General features: G+C 39.3%; 1 protein-coding gene across 6 annotated transcripts in view; it reads left to right on the forward strand.

Annotated features, from left to right (window-relative positions):
* AGTPBP1 (ATP/GTP binding protein 1) overlaps window positions 1-9,315 on the forward strand; it is a 126,351-nt gene that overhangs the window by 3,947 nt on the left and 113,089 nt on the right. The window lies entirely within an intron of this gene.

The following is a 9,315-nucleotide window of genomic DNA, read 5'->3' on the forward strand; positions in this document are numbered from 1 at the left end:
TGCAGACCAAGCCCTACGAGGAGAGACTAGAGAAACTGGACCTTTTCAGCCTCCGCAAGAGAAGGTTGAGAGGCAACCTTGTGGCTGCCTATAAGTTTATCACGGGGGCACAGAAGGGAATTGGTGAGGATTTATTCACCAAGGCGCCCCCGGGGGTTACAAGAAATAACAGCCACAAGCTAGCAGAGAGCAGATTTAGACTGGACATTAGGAAGAACTTCTTCACAGTTCGAGTGGCCAAGGTCTGGAACGGGCTCCCAAGGGAGGTGGTGCTCTCCCCTACCCTGGGGGTCTTCAAGAGAAGGTTAGATGAGTATCTAGCTGGGGTCATCTAGACCCAGCACTCTTTCTTGCCTATGCAGGGGGTCGGACTCGATCTATTGAGGTCCCTTCCGACCCTAACATCTATGAATCTATGAATATCGTCCCTGGTATGGTCTCCAGTTCACATTAGGGAGCTCAGCCTGGCTGCTTTGTGCATACTAAAAATCCCAGATGTAATGCAACTTCTCTCAGCATGGGAATGGGTGTGTGCCAGTTGCTGTGCTTGAGCTAGAGCTCAGAGGTGTGCGCCTAGCTCTGTGGCAGTTCCATTACTTCCATTTGGGGGTTTAACATATGTGGAACAGGTATGTTGTTTCACTGCTTTACTCTTTAGTGTAGTCTGGATGCAATATGCCTGTTAACTCAGGGATGCACTGTTACATGGACTGGCTAGTGTAGAGTAACTGTAATATTCGGCCTGTTTGGAATATTTGTGAGGGATTAACAGTGATCTGCACTTTGGATGTGTGTTGCATTGGTACCTGCTCTCCCTCCCCCCATGCCTGCTGTTTTATTCTTTTTTTATTTCTTTCTTTTCTTTTTCTTTTTTTAAGTGTTACTTCTTTAGAGAGTACCCCGGTGCCATCTTTTGGCTTGTGCCTTTACAATGTTAAATAACTCCATGCATCCCTCCTATGGCTCCATGCCAGATATGGGGCACTTTTGGTGAGTTTTAATACTTGCAGCACTTAAATGTTATCACTAAAGTATTAAAAATGTATTGCCACCATCTGGAGCACTGTTGTCATGCAAATCATGTATTATTCAGGAGACAAACCTGTCATTCCCAATGTTAAAACAAGATGGAAGAGCAACCCACAGCCACACTTTCATCTGTATTCTATCCATGATGTGTCACATGTTTTTTTTTCTGGTAAAGTTGGGACTGGGTCAGCTACCAAGCTTATGAAAAGCTTGCTCCAGCCTTAATTAGTGAGTGGCTTTTGTTGTCCCATCATACATTATTCAATTATTACATTATCTCTCTACATATATATTATCCAAGATTTGGGAAAGACTTTTCTTAAACTGAACATCTCGTGTAGCAGGGAGGGACCTGGACTCTGCTTTAGCTATACTCAAGCATTTTAGGGGGGTTTCACTGAACTATTGGCTATTTTTTGCTCCTTAAGTCAGATTTGAAGGAACAGAGGTATTTTGTGACAACTTATGATGTTTTAGTAATCTCCATTTTACACTGCATATAGCCTTATACTGAACTAACTTGAATTTTTTTGAAGTGATTTTATAAATAGATCTAAAAATACATGCATTCCAATGTGCAACTAAAATTATTCTGTGTAATTGTGATAACTGCAAAGACGCTGGTATTTTGGAGTACTGCACCCAAAAACTATCAGTTGGGTCCAGTGGAAAAAATGGTTTCTGGTGACTATTTATATCATGTTACATTTTCTTCTTTATTTGGAAGCTGTTCTTAAAATGTGCACGATAAACAAATACACAGATCTCGGGAGTGATTTTTGCCTGTAAGTATGCTGTGATAGCAAGAACCAAGACTGTACATGCAATTAGGCACAGGGGTTTTTTTAAACTGTTTTTCTGTCGTTTTGCATATTTTGAAAATGGTTACATGGAGAATTGTGGGGGAGAAAGCTGCGAATAATGTACCAAAGCCATCGTGGGAAAGGAGGTCACCTGCAGCAGACTGTTATTAGTAAGGATCTTTTTTGAAACACTGCAGTTGAAGGTCATTCTTTTCCCTTTTTGGGGAACATTCTTTAAACAACTCAGCATTATTTCGATTTAGCATTGTTTTAGATATTTCTGTCAAGTAACTGGGGAAAAAAAATAAATCTTCACATTTCAAGATGATGTATGCTAACTGGAGAAAATTGCCTTCAGTTGGGCCAAATCTGTTTTTGTTCCTGTTGGTCTCAAAATGTACCTATATAGGGAAAAAGCTTAATTTAATTTAATTGTGACTTTTCCTAAATTAAGGAGCTGATGCAAAACCCACTGGAGTTAAGAAAAAGAATATCAGTGACTTCCATGAGTTTTGGATCAGTGGCAGGTACCGCTCCAATATGAGTATAGAGGAACAGTGTTTGGTCCTTTGAAATGACTGAAATTGCTTGCAGTGCTATTCAGCAGTATTTATTTATTCGAGGTATATGCCTCCCTTCCCAACAAAGGCTCAGGATAGCTTACAGTAAGAGAAAAGACTAACCTATAAAACAGGAGAGTGACAGAGTATATCAAGGGCATACATCAGGGTTTGGGGGAGCATCTATTCACCAAGGCCCCCCAGGTGAGGACAAGAAATAATGGACATAAGCTGATTGAAGATCACTTCAGGCTAGACATAAGAAAAAACTCCGTGCTGAGGGTTTGGAACAGGTTCCCCCTGGAAGTGGTACAGTCATCCATCCTGGCGATCTTCAGAAAATGTCTTGATGCCCATCTTGTTGGGATCATTTGATCCCAGCAGTCTTTCCTGCCCATGTGCAGGGAGGCTGGATCTGATTATCTGTATGGTCCCTTCCAGCCCCTAACAACAACTATGAAAACAACTTAAAGGGGAACTAAAATATCAACATAAAACAGAAAGGCTTTAAACAGTATCTCAGCCTAGATTTGTTTCTTAAACACCTGTCTGAATTTTGCCCTTCAAAAAAAAGGCAAAATATACTGCTTTGTAACCAATCTGTAGGAAGTATAAAAAATAATGCTAGAGACCCTTAGTGGAAGTTTTGAGCACCTACAAAATGAGGTTTGCTATTTAGGTACTTAATTTTAAATACTTGGCTTAGAAAGTGTTGGTTCAACTGATCTACCATATTTACATGAATCCAAGCATACTTTAGGTTTAAGATGACCCACCCTAATAATTAGGGTGTTCAGTACATGGAAATATTATACGTTTGTTGTAATTTTCCATGCATACATAGAATCTAATCGCTGGCAGAGTGGTGGTTCCATCTTACATTTATCCTCCATCAGTGCTGCAAAGGGCAGGCAGTGGGGGAGTCAGGTGGACTTGAGTGCCCCAGACCGGAGCAGTGCCAGAGCTGCGGGGGAAGTGTATGGGTGGAGGGAGCAGAGGCTGCACAGGATTGTTAGTGGGGTTCAGGGGGAGTGGGGGGGAGGAGAGCAGCTGTGGCTCTGACTCTGACCCCAAGCCTAGGTTAGGGCTGGTGTCAGAGCCACAGCAGACATCTACTTTTCTGCTTATACTCAAATCCAAGACCAGGGTTTGTTTTTTTAATTCCCCATGGTGAATGGGGTGGCAGGACCTCACCTTGGATTTGAGTAAACATGATATATTGTAATGGGTTTTTGAGTTGTTCACCTGCCTTCAATGCATGATGTACCATTGTAAACCATAATTAAAAGCTTCAAAAATGGGAACAAAATAGTTCCAACAATATGTACGCTGTACATGGTATGATAATTCTATAAACTGCACACCAGTATGTGCAAAAAAATAAAGCATATTTACTTAAGAGGGTTGGCTCCCTGACAGATTGGTTTGGTCACTTAATTGGTCATTCAGTTTATAATACTAGAAGAAGAACACAGAATAGCTGAATCATGGACTGCAACTGTCAAGCTGAACTGAAATGCTTTTGTGTGTATTGAAATGGCAACATATATCAGAGCAAACAAAAAATCTTTATGGAAGTAAAAAGGGAAGAGAAGGTATGTTGGAAATGTACCAAGTGTTCAAGTGACTAGAAAGGAATTGCACATTGAGCGAGACAGTGAGGAGAATGTGTTCATAGAGAAAGAGAAAACACTGCTTTTGAATGAGAGAGTGATTTTTTTAATTTTTTTTTTTTTTGAGATTTAAGAGGAGCTGACAGCAGTGATCATAGTCTAGTGCTGACTAGGTCCATTCAGGATAAAGAGCTATAGAGTAGATGAGGCAATATTTATTACTGAAATATGCTGGTGTTTAAATAGAAACTGTGAGCCTCTAAGAAGTGATTATAAGGAAACCTGAAGAATGAGCAGGAGACCCTTCAGTCTGTAAGGGCCTGATCCTTTGGGGTCAGGGTAGAGTACCTCTTGCAAGGGGCTGTGCAGCCTGATCCAGTTGAAGTCAGCCCCACAATAATAGTTGCATTCAGCAAGTTGCAGTATCAATTAGACACTAAATTGTAGGTCCTCTTAAATGTGTATCTGTATATTTGGTTACTGGGGACTGCTTAGGACTTCACAGAGGGAGTGAGATACCACTTTAAGAGATCCATTCTGCCCAGATGCATACACACTGCAGTCTCCCTGTAGTACAGTGGTGTCACATCATACGTGCATTAACTTACGCGAATTTAACTATACGCGCTTGGCAAAAAAAAAAAAAGAGAGAGAGAAAAATAACAATTTAAATAGTGCAGGCGATTCTGCCCGCCATTTCCGGTCCACTTCCAGGTCCTCCAGGGAGCACGTTGAGGCCCCCCCTGCTCAGCAATCAGATCGGCCATGGGGGGACCTCAGGTGCCCCCCAGACCCAGGAGGCACCAGTCGCCAAGCTGGGACAGGGTAATTTTGACTATACATGATTTTCACCTTACGCGCTGACTTTAGAACCTAACCCCTGTGTAAGATGCGACTCCACTGTACAAGTAATTTAATCCAAATAGTAGAGTGCAGTCATTGTTATTAATTCAGCAGAATCTGTGTTTCATGGTGGAACTGCAAAATAACTCTTCAAGGATTAAAATTGAGGATCCATCCTGAATGGAAAAGCCGCTCCATCTCAAGACTCATTTTCATTTCGTTTTGTTAATAATCTCCATGTATAAAACTAGAACTGACTGTGGCCAATAGTTATTTAATATGTGGCAGTGCAACACAAGTATAATAAGAGACATTACTGGATCATTAAACATCTAACATTGCCCAAGATTTACACTTTTCATCATACTTAGTTATGTACACTTATATTCATGTTAATGGATGTGCATGTGAATCCCCACATGGCAAAACAAGCAACACCCTTATTTTATTTGCATAAAAGATCATGGAAAATATATTGACTAGGTCCTCAACTGCTGTCAGTATGCATGCATAGCTTCACTGAAATCAGTGGAGCAAAATTGTTGGTTATTTTTTTTCTTGGCTTGTTTTGTTTTGTTTTTTTTACCATGTGAGACTGTAGCCCTTCTTTTTACTCAGATTATTCTCACTCCTTGATCTTTCTTCCAGAACTTTTGACATAGTTTATGATTGTTTTAGTTTGTATCAGGTTCAATTCTTGGACTTTAATGAATAATTTGTAATCAGCCATTAAGAAGGACTACGCCTGCTAGTAAGAGTTGAGGGATGAGGCCCAATACGTTCTTGTTACTTTATCAACAACACTTGTTCCTGTCTCAAAATACATTGAGTTAATACAAGGTGACTCATATGCACACCTCTTCCAAGTGCATGTAAGAAACTTAGAGGTTACTTGGTATTTGAGCTACTATTTTGTTTGTAAATTTGTGGATCTCCCTTTTGTCAAACATTTATAACAAACCAATACTCTAGAAATGCTGAAATAAGAGCACATGTTCACACGCACCATTGCAGACATTAAATTAATTATCTTTGCTGAACATACAACACTCCATAATTCTGTGGTACTGTGGCTTGTTAATTTTGGAAAAGAGCAACTGGCTCTGCATCAAATCCTACACTTAAGGGCAATAATATAATTTGTAATTGATTTTGAACAGTGCAGATTTATGGTTTGTTCTGAAATGATGAATGCAGTGTTTATTATCTTTTCCAGTAAGATTGTGCACATTACAAAGGAACAGATTGATGTGAATTGTATTGTAATGCTGTACGTTGATTCAGAAGTCAAAAGTATAATGTACCATTTAGGGCTACAGTCTCACATGGTAAAAAAAACAAAACAAAACAAGCCAAGAAAAAAAATAACCAACAATTTTGCTCCACTGATTTCAGTGAAGCTATGCATGCATACTGACAGCAGTTGAGGACCTAGTCAATATATTTTCCATGATCTTTTATGCAAATAAAATAAGGGTGTTGCTTGTTTTGCCATGTGGGGATTCACATGCACATCCATTAACATGAATATAAGTGTACATAACTAAGTATGATGAAAAGTGTAAATCTTGGGCAATGTTAGATATCCAGTTTAAAATTTTTCTTTTTTTTTTTAAGTTTCTCTCTTACAAAGAATTTTCTGGATACACTAAGTTATTTGCACTCAGAAATTGTTATCATGTCTGCAGATACTCAGACTTTTATATTAGATTGTTCCACTGGAGTCAGTAGGTCTTATCTGACTAAGAGTTGTGTGATCTGATCTTGTACATCATAAATGTGCAGCATACGTGTCAAAATATTCTTGTATTTTTCTGAGCCAATTTTCTAACACTGAGTGACTGCCTACAAAAGTATTCAGATTTTACAAATCAAGGGCCAAATGTTGCAGCTCCCCCCACTCACAGGAGATTTACTGAAATAAATTGTAGTTCTACTGTATTGGAGTAAATTGAAGAAAGATGGACTGTAGAGGCAGCACACTGTTTAGAACTGAGAAAAAGAGCTCCGTTTTCTCTTCTGTGCTAGTCAGTGACGTCATAGTGTCAGTAGTTGATCTTGGTAATAGCTGATTCAAATCTTTATTATTGTTTATTATTATTATTTGTTATTTATATTATTCTTGTTCAGTCATCTGTTTCCATATGTTTTCTTTCAGTTTGCCAAGTTAAATGGCACACTTGTAAATTTGTAAATGTTCAAGATCAGTAGTTATGCTTGTAAATACAATTCAGATCAAAATAAACTTATTTTTTTGTTTGTTTCAACAGATGTTGTCCATTCCTTTACTTTTCTGGACAGGCAGAAAGGGACATTGTGTTTACTTTTATTTATTGTGCTTTCTCTTGTATGCGCACATACTCTTCTGAAACTTTTTCTTCTGACTTGTAATTTAATTGGCTATTTTGTTTTAAACAAATTTTGGGATATATTTAGTATATTTTGATCTGCATGTTATGAACAGAAGTTTAATAAATAGGAAACTTGAAACATTTTATATTGTGGATTTAAAAAATGTATTCTTTTTGATAGCTGTTTTATGGAACAGGAAACAGGATAATCACTGATCTAATTGTATCAATACACTCTTACTTCTATGTTCTTTTAAATAAGGAAGGAAGTTTAATGCTCATTAAAGGTGTGCAGTTTCTGTCTTCAACCAGAAAAGAAATGCAGCAGAACCAGAAATATATGCAGTCTCCTCTGCACTACTTCAATGTTCAGCTTTTACATAGAAGACCCTGGGTATATGTATGGGATCAGTTTCCAAGTAATTTATTGTTTTGACCTTCACTTAAGGGGCAAGGCTAGCGCTCACTGGACAGTGAAAGTTGGGTGGGGTGAGCATGTAATAAAGAATTGTATGTAGGTTGGGGAACTGGCTAGACTTTAACAGTATCCAGACATGTTACTATGTTGGTGTTTCAAGGGACACTGAGAAAAGAAGGGTATGTGTTGTTTGTTTTTTTTTTTTGTGGGTTTTTTTTTTTGTATTAGTTGAATGCCACTGAAGCACAGCTTAAATTTTAATCCTCTTTCTACTTAATATTTTGTGTATATGTAGGTTTCATTGCAGTGGGCTAAATATATCTCTCAGATACACCAGTGCAAATGGAGAATAATAGATTTAACCTGGTATAATAGGAACAGAAATTTGTGAAATAGTTTTAAAATGTACCAGAAAAGGTTAGTGGCGTATTTTAACAGTCCACACATATTTGACCAAACATTGCTGCCACATTCCCCACCACTCGCATACTGTAAAAACAAAAAAAAGCCAGCAATCCAACACAAGGCATTAAAGTAAGACAAGGCCCAAATAGAGGGACAATTTATAATATGGACCATAGCTCTACAAAGTTCAAGTGTGAATCCTTGAGAAATCCTCTGACATCCCATTTTGGTTTCTTTTATTTTGTTTGCAAAGTACTTTTATTAGATTAATTTTTCTGACCACATTCAGTTCGCATACAGTCACAAGAATCCCTAGTGTGGGTCATTGGTAGAACTAGACCTCCCAGCTTTCAGACTACAAACCACAGCCTTTACACCTTGAGCCAAAGGAGTAACTGGGAATCGGATTCATTTGGGTTTTTTCCTATTTGAAGCAGCAGTGGTAGGGAGGATGTTATGCATACTGTTTCTGTGGGTTATACAGTTATTTCCCAAACAGAAGAATACTGGGACTGGGGGGGTGCATCTATACGAGATGCTAAAAGCGCATTAGACTAATTCTACTGCGCATCAGCACAGCTGACAAAAACTGCGCTAATACACAGTAGCTTTAGTCCTGTATGTATTAAGCATTGCACAAAGTGTTTATCTGCCCTAATGTACAGTAGGACTGATTACGGTGCATTTGGCATCTGTTATTACAAGTACTAAGCTGTAATCATGGTGCATTAATGAATGTGTAGACGTGCCCAGGATTTCTCACCTATGTTCTTGTTCTGGAAGTGGAGCTGGCTAATGTGTGGAGCTCAGGCACCCCACCCCAGCACGCATTTGTTGTGAAAAGCAGCGTTGAGGATCTAGGATGCATTTCTCTCATCGGCCCTAAGGATATTAGTTATGAGGGAATGAGTGTTTTCACTACAATAAAGATTGCAAATGGTAAGGGAATTTAACACCTTGAGCCCCAGGACCCCTTTCTGTTTAACTTTAACCCAACCTGCTTGCCTAAGAACTCCCTGATCAAGCTCCTGCTAGAATTGGACTTGAGGAAGGACCAGGTTCCTTTTGCATCTATCACTTAAACACTTGACGGGACATCTGGTGGCCCCAGAGGTGGCTTTATGGATGTGGAAATAAAGTTCTGTTCCCAAAAGCCACGGGACCTGAGGGCTGAGACATGAAAGGAAAGCTCTTCGGGGGCTGGTTCTTTTTAGAGGGCCGAAGAAACCCACTCTCCAGGCAGCCACTGCTGGAGCCGAAAAGCCTCAGGAAGGCGCTGTGCCAGGGGTGGGA

Source organism: Alligator sinensis, unplaced genomic scaffold (genome assembly GCF_000455745.1).
Source record: "Alligator sinensis unplaced genomic scaffold, ASM45574v1 scaffold240_1, whole genome shotgun sequence".
Taxonomy (NCBI): Eukaryota; Metazoa; Chordata; order Crocodylia; family Alligatoridae; genus Alligator; species Alligator sinensis.